The sequence below is a fragment of the Artemia sp. Qi Xiang Cuo genome, chromosome 18, assembly GCF_049724085.1.
Source record: "Artemia sp. Qi Xiang Cuo chromosome 18, ASM4972408v1, whole genome shotgun sequence".
NCBI lineage: Eukaryota > Metazoa > Arthropoda > Branchiopoda > Anostraca > Artemiidae > Artemia > Artemia sp. Qi Xiang Cuo.
The window spans coordinates 62020942-62045591 of record NC_142811.1 but is presented as its reverse complement, the minus strand read 5'-3'; the positions used below and the strand labels follow the sequence as shown (position 1 = coordinate 62045591).

At 37.5% G+C, this 24650-nt stretch overlaps 1 protein-coding gene across 3 annotated transcripts in view; it reads left to right on the top strand.

The window, feature by feature from the left end:
- The first annotated feature begins 6590 nt into the window (after positions 1-6590).
- LOC148941751 (uncharacterized) overlaps positions 6591-24650 on the top strand; it is an 81649-nt gene continuing 63589 nt past the window's right edge. The window contains exon 1 of one of the 3 annotated variants that reach the window (XM_089104064.1): positions 6591-6616. The gene's annotated coding sequence lies outside the window, so the exon portion shown is untranslated. Of the gene's footprint in view, positions 6645-6761; positions 6793-24650 lie in introns of those variants that run through there. The other 2 variants (XM_089104063.1, XM_089104065.1) reach the window with 2 other exon arrangements.

Sequence of the window (24650 nt, the reverse complement as noted above, 5' to 3'; positions counted from 1 at the left end):
ATATTTAGAACAGGTTTTGTTATATCGTCTGCCTGGTGGTTACCAGTTATAGCTAAGTGGCTTGGAAAATACTGAATTTGGCCTCTTGAAGCAAGAGTGTCAATAATGCAAAGACATTATAAAGTGTTTATATCAATTTTATGCTGAGAAGCAAAGTAAAGCAACTCTAGGCTTGACAGAGAGTCAGAATAAACTATAATATTTTGTAAATTAGGAATCAAAGGTTGATTATTCATAAGGTGCTCTAATGCCATAATTATGGCATTTAACTCTGCAGATATTATAGATACATTACCATTCAGTCTTTCACCCATTCCAATATTGAGGGAGGAAAGAAAAGCTCCACTTACCACCTTCTCATTCATTTCTGACCCATCAATAAAAATTGAAAAATGGTTTTTATACGTAATTGTGGTAAATTAAGCAAATTTTTTTGGATGAAAGCAATAGGGGTAAGTTCTTTAGTCCATTTTGAGAAATTAGTGTTTGTTATGGGGATTGACCAACTCCATGGCGGGGGGGAGAGGTAGGCGCAATAGACTTTGCTGGCACTTGGATTTTCTTCCGGGTACTGGCAAAATCATTTGCAATACCTCTATACATGGATGGATTTCTTAACAATGCAGAGTATTTGAGCTATTGGATTCAAGTTTTGTCGGACAATTTATTAGAAAAAATCTTCGTCTTTCATTTATTGTTGATAATTCATTCTCAGTAAGCAGAAACTTGTCAGGTATCTTACATGTGATTTATAAAATTGGATTAAAATTTTCTCATTACAACCCCAGGGGTAGGATAGTAGTCTTTATATTATTCTGATTCCCCTATAGCATTTTTTTAATGATTTGTGATGTGAAGGTGGAAATTATTTTTCTGGTAAAGTAAAAGACTTAGGTAATGTATTTGATTATCCTCTGAAATGATTATACCCTTTACTTTCAGTTTTGCATTAACATTTTTTCGCTTATGGTGAACTGGATGATTTTCGAGTTGGTAGGTGCAATGGATAAATCAGATTTCTTAGAAAAATCTTCAAATTGGAAAAGTGATTTTTGCAACTTTGAATATGCAATCTCAAAGGTGTTGCCAGTTGTCCATAGTACGACATCATAAGTATATAATAAATTGGTGTGTTGGAGGCTCATGTCCCAGAGAAACAAGGAGAAGAGGAGGCAGCTCAGGACTGCACCCTGTGGAAGACCTTTGGTTGTTGGAGTTTCGAGTGAGGAGGCTGAACCTACACAAACCATGAAACTTCGATTTTAAATGAAGGATACTAGCTTTGGGGGTAATCCAAGATTTGCAAGTTTGGCTAAAAAGATCTGGTGGTTCACATTGTCATTTGCTCCTTCTAAATCTAGAAATTCAGCAACTAGGACATTACATTTTTATATAGATTCATTATGGTTTTTGTTAACAAGATAAAAGCATCTGTCGATGAGTATTGTTTCCTGAAACAAGTTTGAGTATCAGCTATCATACTATTCTTCAACAGAAACCAAAAGAATCGGTGGTAAATCACTTTCTCTATTAATATTGCCAGCACAGGAGTAATCATTATAGACCTATAAGACTCAGGGTCATATTTGGGTTTATTTTTCTTCAAAACTGGTAGGAGGGACAAACATTTCCAAACATCGGGGAGTGTGGAAGTAGCCCATGCATGATTATAGCAATTTAGGAGTTCCTGTTTATAAGAAGGGGTAACATTCTTTATCCATGTAGGGTGTATGTTGTTGTATCTACTAGTAGCCTTAACCTTAATGAGTCGAATCGCATTATATATTTCACATTTTGTGAATGGGTGGGTTATTTACCACGAGCCTGGGCGAGGCTGGCTTATGGGATTTATGGAGATTGAGGTGGTGTTACTATTATTATTTGATGTTAGCTTATTGGAGAAAAGAGTTGCAAATAAGTTTGCCATTTCATTATCATTATCATAATGGGTTTTATTATGTAATAGCTCATACTGGAGTGGGTTGGAAGATGTTTTTTTTTTCCACAGATGTGGATGATTATTTTATGTATTAATTTAAAAAAAACTTTCCGAAAAATAAGTTTTTCAAAGAAAATTGAAGGCCATTTTAAACTTAAGATCAGAAGATAAATATAAATGTTGAAATTCAAAATAAACAAGACAAGACATTAATAATACAGAAAAAATGAAACCCAAAGCAACAGTAAACGGAATAAGCAGCCATAGCAAAAAACATACAACAAGAAATAATGCAAATAAATAATTAAATAATAAATCGACTAATGCTTAGATTGAATATAAAAATCAAGCATAAAACGAAAGGAAATATTTTCCTATTAAAGGATAAATGAAACTTAAAACGAAAATCAAATAAAAAATCAATGCAAAAAACATACAATAGATAGAATAAAAGTTCAAAATAGGGATACAATCCTTTTTAATAGACAGTGTATAGAAATTCACAAAAAATACCACATATTTCGGTCACATATACAGTAGCCGTCATCATCAGTAAACTCATACAATAGATATTAGTGTAAATGAATAAATAAATCTTAAAACGAATGAGACTTAAATTGAAAATGCAAATCAAGCCTGAAACGAACAAAAATCACTACAAACAAGAGTTTGGGTATCGCCTCCTTCTCTCACTGTAAAAGTCTAAAAGTAATTTCCGGTCGTTTTGTGTTTGAATTTTAACATGTGTTTGTATGATGAGCTTAAGTTTCAAATTGTTTTTACTTTTCATTGAAAAACTTATTTTTCGGAAAGTTTTTTTTTAATAATTTTTTTTCGTTTTTGACTACAAAAAGTTAAAGTTTTTAAAAATTCCGTATTTCAAAATCAAACTTAAAAAAAAAAATCAAATTCCAATCAAAGTATAGAAACTGGTATCAAAGTAACAATATCAAAGTGTAAAAAGTTTACCCCCTTAAGAGCCCCGGTTAAACGACGACCCCTTCTATATGAAGGGTGTCTGGGAAAAATTAAATAGAGTGTGGGAGGAGGCAAGCTGCCTTCCAATCACATTTTACTATTAAAAAGTGAATTACAACTTTCAATTTTCAATCAAATGATCCCTATGTTAAGTTTATACGAGCATCCCTTCCCTAACAACCATATGTGCCCCCAGGGCATAATTTACAACGCCTATCCTCGGGCCCTGGGGGGCTTTGTCGACACCGAAGTTTTTGTTTTCTGAACTTGGAACTATTTTTGACAAAATGTCTATCTCAAAATTTTTATTTGATGCGTTTAGGGCATGAAGGGAGGGGAGGCTAGTTGCCCTCCATTCTCTTTTGATTCTTAAAAAGGGAACGAGAACTTTCAATTTCCAATCAAATGAACCCTCTCCGAAGTTTACACAAGCATCCCTTTCATAAAAACGATATATGCCCCCAGAGCATTACTTACAACGCCTGCCTCTGGGCCATGGGAGGTTGCGTTGACACAGGAGTTTTCTTGTCTGACCTTTGAAATATTTTTAATGAAATGGCTATTTAAAAATTGTTATCGGATAGGCTTGGGAAAAAAGGTGTGGGGGTTGGGTGGGTGGGTCTAGTTGCCCTCGGATATCTTTTGACTCTTAAAAAGTGAACTAAAACTTTCAATTTCCAATCAAATGAACCTTTTCTGAAGTTTATACGAGCATCCCTTTCATAAGAACTATAAACGCCCCCAGGAGAACATATACAGAGTTTTGTTATCTAATTTTTGAATAATTTAAAAAAAACTGGCTATCTCAAAATTTGTAGCGGATGGGTTTGGGGAAAAAAGGGCATGGGGGGCTAGTCACCCTTAAATGTCTTGACTCTTAGAAAGTGAACTAGAAATTTTAATTTCCAATCAAATGAGCCCTCTATGAAGTTTATACGAGCATCTCTTTCACAAAAACCATACATACCCTTAGGGCATAACTTAGAACGCCTTCTCTTGGGTCCTGGGGGGTTGTATTACCTCGGAGTTTTTCTTATCCGACCTTTGAACTATTTCTTTATATTTTTTAACAAAATGTCCATCTCAAATTTTTTATCAGATGAGTTTGGAAAAAGAAGGCGTGAAGGGGGGGGGGGCTAGTTGCCCTCGGATCTCTTTTGACTTTTAAAAATTGAACTCGAACTTTTAATTTACAATCAAATGAGTCCTCTCTGAAGTTTATACGAGCATCCCTTTCATAAGAACCATATATGCCCCAGGGCATAACTTACAACACCTGCCCTCCGGTCCTGGGGGTTGTGTTGACACCTAAGTTTTTGTTATCTGATTTTTGAATAATTTTAAGAAAACTGGTTATCCCAGAATTTGTAGCGGATGGGTTAGGGGAAAAAAGGGCATGGGGGGCTAGTTGCCTTTAAATCTCTTGACTCTTAAAAAGTGAACTAATGCTTTCGATTTCCAACCAAATTAGCGCCCTATGGAGTTCAAACGAGCATCCCTTTCATAAGAACCATACATGCCCTTAGGGCATAACTTAGAACGCCTTCTCTTGGGTCCTGGGGGGTTGTATTGACACCGGAGTTGTTCTTATCCGACTTTTGAACTTTTTTTTATTAACAAAATGTCTATCTCAAAATTTTTATCAGATGAGTTTTATCAGAAAAAGAAGATATGAGGGGGCTAGTTGCACTCGTATCTCTTTTGACTATTAAAGAGTGAACTTGAACTTTCAATAATTTACAACGCCTGCCCCCAGGCCCTGGTTGACACCGGAGTTTTATTATATGATCCTTGAACTATTTTTAACACAAAGCTATCTCAAAATTATTATCGGATGCATTTGGGAAAGGAGGGCGTGGGGGACTGGTTACCCTCCAATATCTTTTGACACTTAAAATGTTAACTAAAACTTTCAATTTCTAATCAAATGAGTCCTGTCTGAAGTTTATACGAGCTTCCTTTGGATGTGTTTGTGGAAATGGTGGGTGTGTAAATGGTGTTAGTCGCCTTCCAATCCCTTTCGACTATTAAAAAGGGCACTATCCATTTAAGTTTCCAGTTGAATGAGCCCTTTTTGAAGTTTCTATGACGACGCTTTCTATAAAAACCTTATATGCCCCCAGGGTATAATTACAAATCTTATCCTGAGGGCTGTGGGGGGGGGGGGGGGGGTGTTATACTAACAGACCTAATTTCCAGAATTTTCCACCACGTTGAACAAAATGGCTATCTCAAAATTTTGATTGGATGTGTTTTGGGAAAGGGTGGGCGTGAAAGGGGGCTTACTGGCCCTCCAATCATTTCCGATTATTAAAAAGTGCACTAGCCCTTTGGATTTCCAATCGAATGAGCCCTTTTTGAAGTTTCTACAACCAAGCTGTCTATAAAAAGCTTATATGCCCCCTGGGCTTAGCTTGCAACCCTTGCCCTGAGGGCTCTGGGGGAATGCCCTCATCAAAAACATTTCTGTGTGAAAATCAATTACGTAGAACAAAATGGTTCTCTGGAAATTTTGATTGGATTTATTTGGGGACATGATGGGCGTGGAAAGGGTGTCAGTTGCCTTCCAATCACTTTTGACCCTTAAAAGGGCACTAGAACTCTCAATTTCCAATTGTATGAGCCCCCTTTGAAACTTTTGAGACAACTCTTTCCATATGAATGACCTCTGGGAAAAACAATAATAAATAAATAAATAAATAATAAAACATAGGAGCCGTATGGTCTTTAATATAGGCAACGCTATAGTGTTGACTCTGATAATTGACACACGTTTTTCTCAAGATAGACTATTTGCAAAGTTATTCAAGTAATAATGTTTAGCATTTAATATAGCCTTTTTCAGATTAGGCTCAGATAGTAATTTATTTAAATACGTAGCAGGAGAGTTTTTTGTAGATTTGTTCTCCTAGCTGCCTTTTTGTTCTCTATTTATTTTGGCACTCATTTGACTACCATTTCTTAGGAGTGTGTTTAAAGTTTATTTTCTTAGGTATTGTCTTGGGGATAGCATGATTAGCAGTATTTGTTAGTATGGTTGCCAAAACTTCAGCACGTCTGTAAGCGGTTGTAGTTGTAACTAATGATCCCTGAGTGAGACTTATAATTTCATCATTAAGCTTATTTTTGAACATAGTCCAATTTGCTTTAGTGTTAATATGTTTGGGGGTATGTGGATGGATTTTAGAGGGTTCATTTATTTAAGAAACTATGGCGAAGTGGTCTATACAAAGATTATCAATTTTCTTTATATAAATTTCCTTAAACTTATCTATTGACAGAGCTTGTAAGTCAATTATGGAAAATTTACCATTTTGAGGTTAAAATATGTAGTTAAATTTGGAGGGGTAGCAATTGCTAATTCAGAATTATCCGAAATCAAACGTTCAATAGACGTACCAGCTTTATTTGCTGGCTTATCCCCCTGTAAAAGGATGTGGGCATTAAACTAGCGATTGAATTGAAAAAAAACTAGCAATTGACTTCTTTCCTGGGCACAGCTACTTGTATGTGTTTGAAAATTGCATCTCATATGGAATTTCGTTTCTTCCCAAGAACGGTTGTAAAAAAAAATCGTCCGCATTCCTCAAATTTGCTGTAGTTTCCTGCAAAATATAAAGAGACACCTTTCTATTTCATGGATTAGATAGTGCTCAAAGATTATAAATACAAAAAGACAAACAATATAGAATTGTTTGGGTAGCCTATTTACCTTTTAAAAAGCCTAGTAAATAAATAAATTCTTCAGAAAATGTACACACTAGCCTTGAAAATATTGATAATTTTTTTATGGGCTAAATGAGATAGGCTAGGATAAAAAGAAGGAATAGGCCTAGGCTAAGCCTTATGACTCTCATTCAATGCTCTTTCCAAGTGTAATAATCTTTACAACAAATTCATAATATTTAGATTTGGTAAAATTCTACTTTTGGCCATCTTGGAAAGGAGTTTGGTTAGGAAAATGAAACTTTCAGGGATAGATCTACAGGCTAAAGTATGTCTCAGGAAGGTATTTTGAAGTACCTACCTCCACTCCTTCTCTCCCTAGAGGGTCCCGACCTTTGATGACCTTTAAAAATATGTGTGTTATAAAAGTGAAACCTTATAAAATAGATCTTCTGCTTAAAATGCAGTCCAACAAAATTGTTTTCAGCCTCACAACTTTGCTCAATCCTGATTTACAGAGTTTTAAAGATATGCAAATACATTTCCTAATTTTTGAAAATTAACATTGATACGGCTTAAAATGCTACTAAATTAACAGAAATTGCATCTTCAGAACTAAATCCAGAGAAAAAGAAAATTATAACTGAAAATTAAGGTAAAATATTGTTTTGTAAAAATTTCAATAGGTATAGACCTGTCATGTAGGCAAATTTCAGGATCCTCTAGAGGGAGAAGGAGAAGAGATAATTACTTCAAAATACCTTCCCAGGACATATTTTAGCCTGTAGACCCATCCCTGAAAGTTTCATTTTCCTAACGTGGAAACGTTAGGAAACTTTTTCCTAATGTTCACTTTCACTTTCCTAAAATGTATTTGCATATCTTGAAACCCTTTTAAATTGGGATTGAGCAAGGTTGTGAAGCTGAAAACAATTTTGTTGTACTTCATTTAAGCAGAAGATCTATTTTGTAAGGTTTCACTTTTATAGCACACAGATTCTTAAAGGTCATCAAAGGTCAGGACCCTCTAAAGGGAGAAGGTCTGGAGGTGGGTACTTCAAAATATCTTCCCAGGACATACTTTAGCCTATAGACTCATCCCTGAAAGTTTCATTTCCTAACCTAGCCTCTTTCCAAGATAGCCAAAAGTAGCTAAAGTAGAATTTTACCACCTTTTCTTATGTTCTTTCCAGAGATAATAGTCATTTTTGTCAGAAATGGATTTTACTCCTTCCCCTATATATGACAATTTTAGGGTATATATTTGCACATTCGGGAGGGTATGGGTAACTTTTATTTTTGATATAAATGAGAGGTAAGTTTAAACTTTACCCCCACAACCACTCACCACCCCTAATGTGCAAATATATACCCTTAATTGGTATTATCTGGGTACCTGGCTGACTGACTGTATTTCAATCAATAGGCTATACAAAAAATGTGGTTTAATACCACTCTCTAGGCTATAATGAAAGAAAGGTTGAGGTGGCTAGGGCACATTGTGCAGATGGAGGATGATAGATTGCTGAAGATTGTTCTTTTTGGCCAACCATCTAGGGCTAAACAGAAAGCAGGTCATCCTTGTCTGGGGTGGGAGGACATCATAAAGAAAGATTTAAAGGAAATGGGAAATTTGTGGGTGGGTTTAAAGAGGTAGTCTTTGAATAGATTGTAATAGGGGAGGAGCATGCATAGCTGTGTTGGCCTCAGGCAGCTTGGTGCTGTGGTGAGTTGTTAGTAGTAGTAGTAGTAACTACAAATTTACCATAATTTCTCCATTTTTCTATTTGCTATGTTTCTTCTGCTGCCATTGATATTTTTTGACATATATGTGAAATGGTAGTTTTTAAGTGGCCTTACAGAATAAGAAGAAAATATAGTGGATTTGTTTTGAATTTTTTTATTCAACTTAATCTTGACAAATCAATGTTTGTGAATTATACAAGTTTTACAAAATGGATTTATAATAAATTTGAAATAAATTTTATAAATTTTTATATCCAAAAAATATTGACTGCAAATAATTATTTTCAAGGGTCCTAAAAGGACTTAAATTGAATTTGTGAGAAAAGTAATTATTATCTTTTGAAAGAGCATACAAAATGGCATCTATTGGTATGCTCATTGTATTTGCGGATAAGTTATATGAGCTGCAAAATATTTACCAATACCTTTCTCTCTTATTTTCGATATAGAAGAGTTAAGGTTTTGGTTTAAAACCTACTATGTGATCATAGCCTAATTTTATTAAGCTCAGATTATATAATCCACAGGTATTAATTTATTCTGATCCAATTGAATAAACAATTTATGAATTGTTAACACATTGCTATGTTTAGCCTACTTTAAGCTGTTAGAATCACTCTTGTTCAAACTAGTTTACCCATAAATTGGATCAATTTTGACAAAATCAAGAACCAAAAAACACATTGGAAATGTATAATTGGGGCTGTATAACTACACATTAGGGCTGGGTGTAAAGCTGGTATAACCCTAGTTTAGTGTCTGTTGATAAGGAAACATGTTAAGAAAACAAATCTTACTTCATAATATGCCAAATAATTATAGCTAACACATTTTACATGCAGCTTGGTTTTTTCGACTGCCCCTATTTTACTACACTATAACACAATGCAAATGTAGACCCAATCACCTCTTACTTGAGCCAGCCCAGTGGGAATAATTTGACATCACAAATTCAAAATGTGGTCTCTGATTTGAGAAGAAATTTAAATGAAAAATAATTATATTTAATATTTGTGATTTATAGAATAAATATCAAGAAATAAAAGTTACATTTTTAGAATCAGAAGACAATCAGCTTTGTGTTAATATGTGATAAAAAAACTGAAACACTGAAAGGGTATATACATCAAAATAAGATAATTGGTATTTCCAAAAAGAGGTCCTTGGTAAGTTTACAAACTAACAATTTCAAGCGTTTGTTCTTAAATAATTTTAATAATAACCATATTGTTGCAGAGCTTCGATTTTTAGCTATTCATTGGCAATTCTTCTCAATTCCTATTTGGTAATAAGATATGAGAGTTTGAGTTTTACATAATTTTGCTCAACTGGATACTGTTTTTTTTATACCCTAGCTAAAAATAGATATATCCTATGTATTCTCCCAAAGCATTTCTCTTTTTTTAGCCTCTGCACCTATAAATTGAATCACCTGTGACAAAACAGCAACCTGACAAACAAGATTGATGGATGGTGGAATGCATTGGAAATATATAATTTATGCTATATATTTTTACATTGGGGGGGGGGGTACAGTATAGCAGGGCTCCATGCCAAATCTGCTAGTTACAAATATTTTGCATATTATGAAGTAAAATTTGTTTTCTTAACTTGTTCCTTCTCAACAGCCACTGAACTAGGCTTCTGCTATAAGGCATAAGCTGCAGTCAAAAAATTTTAACTAAAATTATTCTGCACGTAATGAAGCAATAATTGTTGTTTTTAGCTCTTTTATAAAATGAACAATAAGAGAAAAGGGTATCTTCCTTGAGGGTTCATAAAGGGCTTAAAGTTGAATTTCCGAGTTCAATGACTATTAAATTCCAAAAGAGCATAAAAAATGCATCAAGCGTTATCTTATATGTAGGTCAGTAATGGTACCACCTTCATCTTTACCACCATGTGGTTTGTCATTCAATATTGATTCTAAGTATACTGGCCAAGGCTTAGCTGTCATGCTTGTGAATACACCCTCTCCTAATAAGACCAGAAAATATTCAAAACCTGGTATCAGTGTACAATTATGCCTGTTAAGAAGAGAAACATGTTAGGAAAACCATTCTTACTTCTTGATTAATTAAAAAAACTTTTTCCACAAAATTCGGTTTTCAAAGAAATGTAAGGAACTCCAATAAACAAAAAATGAGCAAAAATAAAATCAAATAATCTACCAATTGTGAAACTACCACAAATCAGAATTGATAAGTAAATGAAACCCAAAATGAACAGAAATTAAAATAATTAACCAAGTCAAACTCAAAACGAGCAGAAATTAACATAAGTTGGACGCAAAACTCCTATGCCTTCCCAAGACTAGAACAAAATTTGCACTTTACTGAAAAAAATATAAATGTTTTTACTTTTATAACTTTACTAAATCAAATAATATTAACATATTTATTACTAAATATCAGTATATGCATATTAAACTGATAATGCACATTCATTTTTGTTTTTTCAGTAAAGTGCAAATTTTGTTCTGGCCTTGGGAAGGCATAGGGGTTTTGCACCCAACTTATGTTAATTTCTGCTCGTTTTGAGTTTGACTCGGTTATTTATTGTAATTTCTGTTCGTTTTGGGTTTCATTTATTTATCAATGCTGATTTGTGGTAGTATCACGATTGGTAGATTATTTGATTTTATTTTTGCCCATTTTTTGTTTAATGGAGTTCTTTACTTTTCTTTGAAAAACTAATTTTCTGGAAAAAGTTTTTTTTCTAATTAATTTCTGTTCGTTTTATATTGACATAGTTTCTTCAGGGAAAAAGAAAATAACAATTTAAATCTTTTCGTTTTTTATGACTTTATAGTTTGGCCTGCTATTTGTGTGGTGGAGAGAATTTTCCGGTAGTTTTTAACAAAATACACCTTTTTAAAAATCTGGACTCAAATAGTACTGTTTAATTTAGTTTCATACCTCCTCTAGTTGACCTGAAATGGAAAACTTGATTCCATTTGCAAAAAAATCTCTTTACTTTCTTTGATAGTTTGGATACACTTATGCTATTTTGATTTGAATTGATAACCACAGAATTGACACACAGAATTGACTACCACAAATCAGAATTGATAAAATAAATTAAACCCAAAACAAACAGAAATTTCAATAAATAACCAAGTCAAACTCATTTGCCAAAAAATCTGTTTACTTTCTTTGATAGCTTGGATACACTTACGCTATTTTGATTTGAATTGATAACCACAGAAGTGACTACCACAAATCAGAATTGATAAATAAATGAAACCCAAAACGAACAGAAATTACAATAAATAACCGAGTCAAACTCAAAACGAGCAGAAATTAACATAAGTTGGGCGCAAAACCCCTATGCCTTCCCAAGGCCAGAACAAAATTTGTAAATGATACACTTACACTATTTTGATTTGGTTAAATTTCAAGAGCAGAAGTAGCCCCGACAGTTTGAACATAATACCCTCAGTCGTTCTTGGGATACTACTGAGATGCCTAATTGGGAATTAGCATTATCACAGTGCATTCTGATTTAATCTTAAGGCAACATTTAGTTTTTAAACATAATAGGCAAATGGGAGGGTGGGAGTGGAAGGAGGATTAGTTGCCCTCCAATCACTATCGGCTATTAAAAAGGGCATCAGGCCTTTCTATTTCCAAATATGGCCTTTCTTTTATTTCTTTCTATCAACAACAACAACAAAAAATATCACTAATCACTTTTGACTATTAAAAAGGGCACCAGCCCTTTGAATTTTAAATCAAATGAGCCCTTGTTTGAAGTTTCTATGACAACGCCTTCTATAGAAACCTTATATGCCCCCAGGGCATAACTTAAAACCCTTGCCCTGAGGGTTTTGTGGGAGTGTCCTCCTCAAAAGCATATTTTCTTTCTGGAAATCAACTATGCTGAACAAAATGGCTATCTCAAAGTTTGGATTGGATGTGTTTGGGGGAATGATGGGCGTGAGGGTGGGGAGCTAGTTGCCCTCCAATAACTATTGACTATTAAAAAGGGTACTAGCACTTTTAAGTTGAAATCGAATAAGCCTTTTTTGAAGTTTCTACGACAGAGCGTTCTATAAAAACCCTATATGCCCTCAGGGTATAACATATAACCATTGCCCCGAGGGTTATGGGGGATTGTCCTCCTCAAAGACATATTTTCTATCTGAAAATCAACTATGCTCAACAAAATGGCTATCTCAAAATTTTGATTGGATGTGTTTGGGGGAATGATGGGGCCGGGGGGGGGCTAGTGGCCCTCCAATCACTCTCGACAATTAAAAAGGGTACTAGCCCTTTGAATTTCCAATCGAATAAGCCCCTTTTGAAGTTTCTACAAAAACACCTTCTTTAAAAACCTTATATGCCCCCAGGGCATAACTTAAAACCCTTGCCCTGAGCGTCGTGGGGGAGTGTCCTCCTCAAAAACCATATTTTCTATCTGGAAATCAACTAGCCTACGCTGAACAAAATGGCTATCTCAAAATTTTGATTGGATGTGTTTGGGGGATTGATGGGCGTGGGGGGGGGGCTAGCTGCCCTCCAATAAATTTCGACAATTAAAAAAGGCACTAGCCCTATGAAATTTCCAATCGAATGAGCCTGTTTTGAAGTTTCTACGACAACGCCTTCTATAAAAACATTATTTGCCCCCAGGGCATAACTTAAAACCCTTTACCTGAGGGCTGTGAGGGATTATCCTTCTAAAAGACATACTTTCCACTCGGAAATCAACTACGCTGAACAAAATGGCTATCTCAAAAGTTTGATTGGATGTATTTGGAGGCCCGATGGGCGTGGGGGGGGGGGTCTTGCCCTCCAATCACTTATGACTATGAAAAAGGGCACTAGCCCTTTGAATTTCCAATCGAATGAGCCTGTTTTGAAGTTTCTACGACAACGCCTTCTATAAAAAACCTTATATGCCCCCTGGGCATCACTCAAAATCCTTGCCCTGAGGGTTGTGGGGGAGTGTCCTCCTCAAGAATATATTTTCTATCTGAAAATCAACTAGCCTACGCTGAACCAAATGGCTATGTCAAAATTTTGATTGGATGTGTTTTGCGGAATGATGGGCGCGGGGGGAGGGGGGCTACGTGCCCTCCAATCACTTTCGACTATTAAAAAGGGCACTAGCCCTTTGAATTTCCAATCGAATGAGCCTGTTTTGAAGTTTCTACGGCAACACCTTCTATAATTACCTTATATGCCCCAAGGGCATAGTTAAAACCCTTGCCCTGAGGGTTGTGGTGGAGTGTCCTCCTCAAAAACATATTTTCTGTATGGAAATCAACTACGCTAAACAAAATGGCTATTTCAAAATTTTGATTGGATGTGTTTGGGGGAAGGATGAGCGTGCGGGGGGGGGGCGGGCTAGTTGCCCTCAAATCACTTTCGACTATTAAAAAGGACACTAGCCCTTTGAATTTCCAATCAAATGAGCCCCTTTTGAAGTTTGTATGACAACGCCTTCTATAAAAACCTTATATGCCGCCAGGGCATAACTTAAAACCCTTACCCTGAGGGGTGTGGGGGAGTGTCCTCCTCAAAAACATTTTCTATCAGGAAATCAACTAGGCTGAACAAAATGGCTATCTCAAAATTTTGATTGGATGTGTTTGGGGGAATGATGGGTGGGGGGGGGGCTAGTTGCCATTCATTAAAAACTGTATATGCCCCCTGGGCATAACTTAAAACCCTTGCCCTGAGGGCTGTGGGGGGAGGGGTTGTCATCCTCAAAGACCTAATTTACAAAACTTTCACTACGTTGAATAAAATGGGTATCTAAAATTTTGATTGTATGTGTTTGGGGAAAAGGTGGGCGTGAGAGGGGGTTTAGTTGCCCTCAAATCACTTTCGACTATTAAAAAGGGTAGGCTACTAGCCCTTTGAATGAGCTCTTCAAATCGAATGAGCTCTTTTTCAAGTTTCTACAACAAAGATTTCAATAAAAAACCTTATATGCCCCCAGAGCATAACTTATAATCCTTGCTGTTGTATGCTTACCTTTGTTATGATATGCTTGTGCCGCCTGTAATGCTCTCATTGTATTGCTTGCTATGTGCTTACGCTTGTTGTTTTGTGTTGCAGGTCGGTTGGCTTCAATAAACTGATTTAAACAAATGTCTCTCATTGAACACAACATGGTGTCAGAAAAATAGTCAAGATGGACAACTCTACGCTTTCACCTCGTTTTGACTGGGAAGCAGCCAGTCATGAGTCATGGAAAAAATTTGAACAACATGTGCGGCTAATGTTCACAGGCCCTTTAAGTGGAAAAACTGAAAAGCAACAGTGTGCATATCTACTTCTGTGGCTTGGTGAAAAAGGTCGAGACGTATACAGTACTTGGACATTGCAGGCAGAAGAGACAGATAAAATTGCTTGCTACCTAGAAAAGTTCAAGGAACATATTTCACCATCTGTCAACCCAGTCTTTGCTCGGTACAAGTTTCACAAACGAGACCAAAGTGTGCATGAATCAGTGGAACAGTATATAACAGCCATACGCGTGTTGATTAAGGACTGTGATTACCCAGTAACAACGATTAATGATATGGTGAGAGACAAAATTGTGTGTGGAATCTTATCACCAAAAATTCGGGAGAAACTTTTGTCAGAAGGTGGTACATTAGTACTTTCAAAAGCCATAGAAATTGCTAGAGCCCATGAGACAACCCAGGCACAGCTCTCAACAATGGCAGATGTTTCAAAAAATGTGAATATCAAACAGGAGATCGATAGTCTACATAAAAGGAAGCAACACCAGTCAGCATATGCTTCACAGCCTAAGCAGTGCTACTTCTGTGGAGGGCAATATGATCCAAATCACAGGTGCCCAGCAAAAGGAAAAAATTGTTCAAGTTGTGGACGCTCAAATCACTTTGCCAGAGTTTGCAGAAGCAAACCAGTGCATGCTGTTGAAAGTGGAAATGCATCTCAGATCGACCAAATATTCATCAATACACTCTTTGTGGGATCCGTCGGAAATATAAAAGGAAGCCAACCGACTGCAGAAATCATCGTGAACAAACAGGAATCGAACATTAAGTTCAAAATCGATACTGGAGCAGAAGCCAATGTCATTCCAGTAGATCTGTTTCAGAAAATTGTCCCTAGACCTGAATTGAAAGAGACCAAGCAGATTCTTGTTGCATACGGAGGTACAAGAATCCCAGTAATCGGGATATGTATGCTGTCATGCACATACAACAAGGCTACCACAGGTAGATATGAATTCTTTGTTGTAAAAACCAAAGCCATGCCAATACTTGGCTATGAAGCATGCGTCGACATGGGTCTTGTGAAAGTGGCAGGAACTGTTGAGCAAAATCAGGAAACGCTGTTCATCCAGAAGGTAAAAAAAAGACTTTGCTGACGTCTTCACTGGCATAGGCGAACTGCAAGGTGAGTTCACCATACATCTGAAGCCAGATGCTGTGCCAACTGTACATCCAGTGAGACGTATACCATTTGCCCTTCATGACAAGCTAAAAAGCGAGTTAGAACAGCTGGAAAAACAGGGTATTATACAGAAAGTTACAACTCCTACTGAGTGGGTAAACTCAATTGTCACCGTTGAAAAACAAGATGGGTCTCTGCGTTTGTGTTTAGATCCAAGGGATCTAAATAATGCTATACAACAACCTTTTTACCCCATGCCAACTTTTGAAGACATAGCTGCACGACTTCATGGTCACAACACGTTTACTAAGCTAGATGCAAAGTCTGGGTATTGGATGCTCAAACTGTCAGAACCATCGTCATTGATGACAACTTTCAATACACCCTTTGGAAGATATTGATACATGAGAATGCCTTTTGGGATTGTGTGTGCTCAGGACATATTCCAACAGAAAATGGAGGAAACGTTCAACAATCTAGAAGGTCTAGGTGTGATTGTGGATGACATAATAGTATCTGGTAAAGATGACGAGCATGATAGAAACCTTTTATGCATGCTAGAGAGGGCCAGAAAGGAAGGAGTGAAATTCAACCCGGAGAAATGTATATTTGATGCTCACAGTATCCCTTATTTTGGCCATGTCATCACAGCTGAAGGCATAAAGCCGGATCCAAGGAAGGTTCAGGCTATAAAGGAAATGCCATGTCCTACAAGCAAGGAGGAGCTCATGACGTTTTTAGGAATGGTCAATTTCCTATCTCGTTACATTCCAAATCTTTCGACTTTGAACCACTCATTAAGAGAGTTAGGAAAGCAGGATACATTCCAGTGGACAGATGCTCACAAATCAGAGATTGAGAAGATCAAGGTTTCTATTTGTCAGAACCTAGCTGCATTCGATGCTCAAAGTAAGGAAGTAGAGTTGAAAACAGATGCGTCAAAACATGGCCTCGGGGCAGAGCTTTTAACTCACGGACAGATTGTAGCATTTGCCTCAAAAGCATTGAATGAGACAGAACAGCGCTTCTCACAGATCGAGAAGGAGCTGTATGCAATCATGTTTGGCTGTCGGAAATTTCACCAATACATTTATGGCCGAAAAGTCAAGCTGTACACAGATCACAAGCCTTTGGAAACCATTCTGTCAAAGCCTTTGTCTCAGGCACCACCAAGGCTGCAAAGGATGATGCTTCAGATACAGCCGTACGATTTGGAGGTTCACTACATTAGAGGCAAAGATATCCCAGTAGCTGATGCCCTGTCAAGACTTCACACATCTGAAGAAAGCGACGATTTTCAAAATGAGATTGAATTTCATGTAAACTCGTTTGTTAAGCACATACCTGTTAGTGATACAAAAATGGAGCAAATCCGAAAAGAAAATCAGCGAGATCCAGTCATGCAAACCCTCATCAAAGTGATCCAGGAAGGGTGGCCTGTCGTCAGGAAGTCTTGTCCAAGACCTGTTATCCCATACTGGAATTTCAGAGAAGAGCTAGCGGTTGTCGATGGCATCATCTTGAAGGCTGACCGAATTGTCATTCCTTTAGCCATCCAGCCAAACATTCTCCAGCAACTGCATGCATCCCACATGGGCATGGAAAAAACCAAACAGAGAGCGCGAACTGTGGTTTTCTGGCCTGGAATGAACCATGAAATAGAAGAGTTTGTAAAGAGCTGCGAATCGTGTGGGAAATATTCACCAAACAACCCCAGAGAGTCTTTGCTTTCCACTCCACTACCCCAAGGCCCATGGGAAGCTATCAGTGTAGACCTTTGTCAATTGGAGGGCAGAAATTACCTCATTACCAGTGACTACTATAGCCGGTTCATCGAGATTGACAAGTTGAACTGCACAACTTCGTCGGAAATCATCACCAAACTCAAGTCACATTTTGCTAGATATGGCATACCGTTGAAGATTCGGTCAGACAATGGGCCACAGTTCTCATCCAGTGAGTTCCTTAGTTTTCTGCAACTGTACGACATTCAGCTCTGTACATCAAGCCCGAACTTCCCACAATCGAATGGACATATAAAAAAGGCAGTAGACATTGCGAAAAGAATCATGCAGAAAGCAGTTGACTCCAATTCGGATCCTTATCTTGGTCTTCTTGGGTACAGGAGTACTCCAATCAGTGGATCTGCATCACCAGCTCAACTGCTCATGAGCAGGACTCCGAGGTCGATTCTACCAACTATCCAGCTGCGTCCCAAGGTAATACCTAGAAAAGAGATCATCAGGGTTCATGAAAGAAACCAGTGTAGGCAGAAAACCTACTATGACCGGCATGCAAAAGACTTAGCTATGCTGAGTCCAAACAAAACAGTTTGGATGAAACTGTCAAAAGAAGATAAGCATTGGAAGAAAGGGATAGTTCTGTCAATGCCAGAGCCAAGATTTTATCTAGTACAAACGGAAAACGGAAATACTTACAGACGAAATCGCGTGCATTTGAAGCCTAGATTCACTGCGCCGGGGGAAACCGAAATTAACATTCCAAACGAATTTGTAGACTCAGATGAGAGCCAGTCCATTGCGCCGGGTCCATTACTTGAGGGTACTGAGTCCCCTGAAAAACTAGACGCTACCAGTCCGACTATTGCTACTCCATCAAGGTTTAGAGTTGATGAAAATGCTGATGTTCCAGCCACACCAATTGCAACTCCGAATCCGGTTCCAGTGAACAGTAATAGGAATTCTAATACGAACGGGCCTCTATTTGGGCCACGCGTGTCAAGATATGGAAGGCCCAGAAAACCAAGACAGATTTTTGATCTTTGAATAATTAAATGTAACTATGGTTATTTAAGATTGTGATTATGATGCTTCATAAGAGTTTTGTTTTTTTTTGTTTTGTTATTTGTTTTTTTTATATTTTGTATGTGAATGAAGTTGTTTTTTTCTTACATTTTTTATGATATGCTTTTGCCGCCTGTAATGATCTCATTGTATTGCTTGCTATGTTCTTACGATTGTTATTTTGTGTTGCAGGTTGGTTGGCTTCAATAAACTGATTTAAACAAAGGTCTCTCATTGAACACAACACTTGCTCTGATGGTTGTGGGGGAGTTTCCTCCTCAAAAATATATTTTCTATCTGGAAATTGACTACGCTGAACAAAATGGCTATATCAAAGTTTTTATTGGATGTGTTTGGGGGAATGATTGGCGTGGGGGGGGCGACGAGGTGTCCTCAAATCACTTTCAACTATTAAAAAGTGCATTAGTCCTTCAAATTTCCAATCGAATGAGCTTTTTTTGACTTTTCTACGACAACACCTTCTATAATAATCTTATATGCCTCCAGGGTATAACTTAAAACCCTTGCCCTGAGGGCTCTGGGAGAGTATCCTCCTCAAAAACATATGTTCTATCTGGAAATCAACTACGCCGAACAAAATGGCTATCTCAAAATTTTCATTGGATGTGTTTGGGGGAAAGATCGGCTTGGGGGGGGGGGGCTAGTTGCCCTCCAATCACTTTTGAGTATTAAAAAAAGGCACTAGCCCTTTGAATTTCCGATCGAATGAGCCTTTTTTGTAGTTTCTACGACAACACCTTCTATAAAAACCTTATATGCTCCCAGGGAATAACTTACATCCCTTGCCCTGAGCGCTCTGGGGGAGTGTCCTCCTCAAAAACATATTTTATATCGTGAAATCAATTACGCTGAACAAAATGGCTATCTCAAAGTTTGGATTGGATGTGTTTGGGAGAATGATGGGCGTGGGGGGGGGGGGAGGGGCTAGTTGCCCTCCAATCACTTTCAACTATTAAAAAGGGTATTAGCTCTTCGAATTTCTAATCGAATGAGCCTGTTTGAAGTTTCTACGACAACGCCGTCTATAAAAACCTTATATGACCCCAGGGCATAAATTAAAACCCTTGCCCTGAGGGTTGTGGGGGAGTTTCCTCCTCAAAAAGATATTTTCTATTTGGAAATCAACTACGCTGAACAAAATGGCTATCTCAAAATTTTGATTGGATGTGTTTGGGGGAACGATGGGCGTGGTTGGGGGGCTAGCTGCCCTCCAATACCTGTCGACTATTAAAAAGGGCACTAGAACTCTCAATTTCCAATCGAATGAGCCCCTTTTGAAGTTTCTACGACGATCTCTTCCATATGAAATGCCCTGCGCTTAAGGAAGAAATAATAAATAGTAGCCAACATTGTGCCAACACTGTTCTTATATGCCCTCAGGGCATGACTTAAAACCCTTGCCTTGAGGGTTTTGTGGGAGTGTCCTCCTCAAAAACATATTTTCTTTCTGGAAATCAACTATGCTGAACAAAATGGCTATTCCAAAATTTTGATTGGATGTGTTTGGGGGAATGATGGGCGTGAGGGTGGGGAGCTAGGTGCCCTCCAATCACTTTTGACTATTGAAAAGGGCACTAGCCCTTTGAATTTCCAAATGAATGAGTCTTTTTTGTAGTTTCTACGACAACATCTTCTATAAAACCCTTATATGCCCCCAGGGCATAACTTACAACCCTTGCCCTGAGGGTTGTGGGGGAGTGTCCTCCTCAAAAACATATTTTCTATCTGAAAATCAACTACACTGAACAAAATGGCTATCTCAAAATTTTGATTGGATGTGTTTGGGGGAATGATGGGCGCGGGGGGGGGGGGGCGAGTTGCCCTCCAATCCCTTTCGACTATTAAAAAGGGTACTAGCCCTTTGAATTTCCAATCGAATGAGCCTCTTTTGAAGTTTCTACAAAAATACCTTCTATAAAAGCCTTAAATGCCCCCGGGTTATAAATTAAAACCCTTCCTTTGAAAGCTGTTTAGGAATGTCCTTCTTAAAAATATATTTTCTATCTGGAAATCAAATAGCATACACTTAAGAAAATGGTTATCTTAAAAATCTGATTGAATGTGTTTGGGTGTATGATGGGCGTGGGGGGGGGGGGCAAATTGCCCTCCAATCACTTTTGACTATTCAAAAGGGTATGTGCCCTTTGAATTTCCAATCAAATTAATCCTTTTTGAATTGTCTACAACAATGCCTGCTATAAAAACCTTCTATTCCCCAAGGATAAAAGCTAAAACCCATGCCCTAAGGGTTCTGGGGGATTAACCGTTTCAAAAACATATTTTCTATCCATAAATCAACTACGCTGAACAAAATGGCTATCTCAAAATTTTGATTGGATGTGTTTGGGGAATGATGTGCGTGGGGGGGGGTCTAGTTGCCCTCCAATAAGTTTTGACTATTAAAAAGGGCACTAGCCCTTTGAATTTCCAATTGAATGAGCCTGTTTGGAGGTTTCAACGACAACGCCTTCTATAAAAACTTTATATGCCCTCAGGGCATAGCTTAAAACCCTTGCCCTGAGGGTTCTGGTGGAGTGTCCTCCTCAAAAACAAATTTTCTATCTAGAAATCAACTACGCTGAACAAAATGGCTATCTCAAAATTTTGATTGGATGTGTTTGGGGGAATGATGAGCGCGGGGGGGGGGGCTAGTTGCCCTTGTACCGTGAGTAATATGTGATATATTTAATATACAAAAACTAAAATTCCTTTTTTCTAAAGATAATTCCGACATAAATTAAACTTCCTTAATTAAGTTCAAATCCCGTTTCCAAGATTCTAAATTCTTAATCAGCAAAAAGAAAAACTGCATTTTAGTCTCTGCCAAACAACGACGCTATTCGGTGTTAAATTTTGCTAAGATATTTGGTAATAAAAAAATCACTAGATACAGAGTTCACAGGAAGCTTTAGTTATGAACGTTTAATCATCAAAAATATTTAAAACAAATTATTGGATGGGTAGTTAGCATAATGAAGCGAGTTCGTCCACATAATGATAAGGTGGCAGGCCCCTCCACAGGACTTGGGCCAATCGTTAAAAAGCTAGCAGAGCGCAGAAGCTGTATTTGTGTGAAATAGTGAAAAATAGTGTTTTTCGAGGCATTCGTCGATCAGAATCATTATTATTGGCATTCAAGCATTGCAATTCAAACTATTAGAAACATTCTGTGTCAGAATTATTATGCAGTCATTGTAGAGACTTGGTCATTATTATCTCTGCTTCTATTTGTCGTCAATTGAAGTGAGCACTGTTGTACACCTAAAATGTAAGTCACAATAAATCTATTGCTTTTCTATTTGTGTTGTTTTATTTATAAGTCTGTATCTAATCGCACAGCAGGTAACCAGTTCGTATGTCTCCATTGGTAACGCTCCCAGGAATCTGATTTCTACACAATATTAGAGGTAATTGTCAAGAAGATAACTCGAGGAAGCGAGATCACGCTCCCGGATTGATAGTTGGGGAATTTCTAACCTACTATAATTACGTATTTAATTTTCTCGCGTTCAGCGAGTGGCGCGGTCACCCATTTATCTATCCTCCCCCCCCCCCCATTACAGCCGGGGCAGCCCTCAACGGCACTTGATAAGCTATAACGGCTCAGATGATGCGATCGTAAAATTCCCCGGCGGAACCTTTTGCTTTTCTCATTATTTTTATATTTTGCTTAGCCTAGTACTTAGCTTAAGAAAAATTCACCCGGCGGAAATGGCGCAGCCGGTAGCCGGTTAAGAAATATTCACCCGGCGGAAATGGCGCAATCGTAAACTTGGAGGAAAACATGCGAACTAGTTAGGCTATAAACTTTGTAATTTAAATTTAATCATTGGAGAGATACAGATTTATAGAAAAAAAAGAAGTGATTAGACCTATTGACGCTAAGCTATTATAGGAAAACCCTTTAGAATATCTCATAGGAGATAATAGCCTTCCCCAAGTAGGTTAAGTGAAAAAATAAATTTATTTTGAGTCATTCAAACGCACTAAAATGTCAGAAGAATTAAGCGAACTATTAATGGCGCAAAAGTTGGTCGCGAAAAATTTATAAATAGCAAAATCTATCCCGCAATACGATGGACAAACAGATATCGAAGAATTTAATATCCAATTGGCCCAGTTTGTAGAATTAACAAAAAAAGAGCTAGAAACGTTAGTCGGTATGCTTCTATTAAGATTAAAAGGCCAGGTCATAACCTTTCTAAAGCAAATTGAACATACTATAGGTGATGACGCCAGCTTACCAATAAATACTGTGGACAAATTGTTAACGGCATTTAAAGATAGATTTATCGAAACCAGTTCTACAAATAAATTAAAACACGGAGTGGTATGCTTTGACCATTCACAAAACGTAAGAGAATATCTTGATAATATACAGATTTCAGTAAAAACAAAATATCGAAAAGGTTCAGGAGAACTGTATGTAAAAGTCATACTAAATATCTTTTTGCAAGGGCTACCCCCAAAACTATTTAGAATGGTAATATCCATTAATATTCAGACGTTAGATCTGGCAGTTCAGGAGGTAGAGCGATTGATCGAAGTTGATACGATGGTAGCAAATCACAGTAAAGCAAAAATAAATAGCCTAGGCGAATCAAACGCAAACCTGACCTTCAAGGGCGATCAAGCGTCTCCCTATTTCTTTTCAAGGGATAACTCCCCAGTTCCGCAAAGAAATAGAACGCAAGAACCCGCTAGGCAGAAAACAGTACGTTTTCAGCCCGTCAAACACATTAGTTATGAAAATAACCCTACAATAATAAGATGCTATATTTGTAATCATATTGGGCATATCGCGAGAGTGCCGTTATGTCCCCAATTGCACACCAAGGATTGCCGTCGGTAATACGCAAAATTATGGCAACCATTTGTTCGGAAGAACAAATTTTAGCGCCATTGGTGCACTAGGCTATAGCCAGGAAAGATTGCGGATATCAGTACCTTATAATGCGTAACAACCAAATTTGTGCAATCCTCCCCCCTATAGACAAATTAATTACCGATTTGAAAACCCAAATACTCGCCAAACCCAATATAGTGCGAGAATAATATATAGAAATCCCGAAAATTTGCTGACGGGAAATGAAAAGTTTTCAAGCCGACGGTAAATAGTTAATTGGTCGACGGGAAATGAAAATTTTTCAAGCCAACGGTATTGGCAGTCAGCGCCAGCAGCCGGCACTGACGCAAGAAATCCAAATTACTGTAATAATACATGGCGAACGCAGACAAATGTAAATCAATTGGATATGCCTACGGAATATCACATGTCTGAATCCCTATTGCAGACACCAACGTACGAAATAAATCAGCGGGGAAACGTTTCAGGCCCCTCAGAAGAATAAATTGGACCCAGAGGGCGCCTAGAATGTTTTATAGGTCCAAACCGATAGTATTACCGTCTTGTAGTGATAGTAATAATAGTTACCTATATTTAATGATTTTTGTGTGGCAAATATTTACTTTAAGGCTTTAATTGACTCTGGTGCAACCGCGAACATCATAAACTCATGCGTATTTAATATGTTGCCTCCGCATATTAGGCAACAAAGAAATTTTAATAATCCCAATTTAACTAGCGTGACAGGGCATAAATTTGATGCAAGAGGTTCAATTCGCCTAGACGTAAAAAGGGATAATAGAATTTTTTCGAAAAATTTTATAATATGCGATAACATTCCATACGAGGCCATCAGCAGCGAAAATTTTGTAAGGTATGATAGGATACTATTAGACGTAGCAAACGAAAGGCTTAACTATCCGACTAAGGTAGGAGAAGGAATTTTTCCCTCAAGAAATTGTAACAGAGGTTACGAAGAGAACGTAACAGTAAATAAAATTTCGGGCGGTATAATGTCGCAATCTTTTGAACCTCATGTCTCGCAAGAAGGACATGGCATAATCAGAAATTTGTTTAATTATTCTGAGAGACATTGCAGAAACGAAGTAAATTTAAATAATAAGTGTATTGAATCTGCAAAAATAAAAATAGGAGATATGCGACAGTACAGGTCAACCGAAATCAAGAAAATAGCGGAATTATGGAAAAACATAGTAAAACCGAATGTGACGCCGTAAGATGCCACAGTGACACAGCATAGCGCCAGT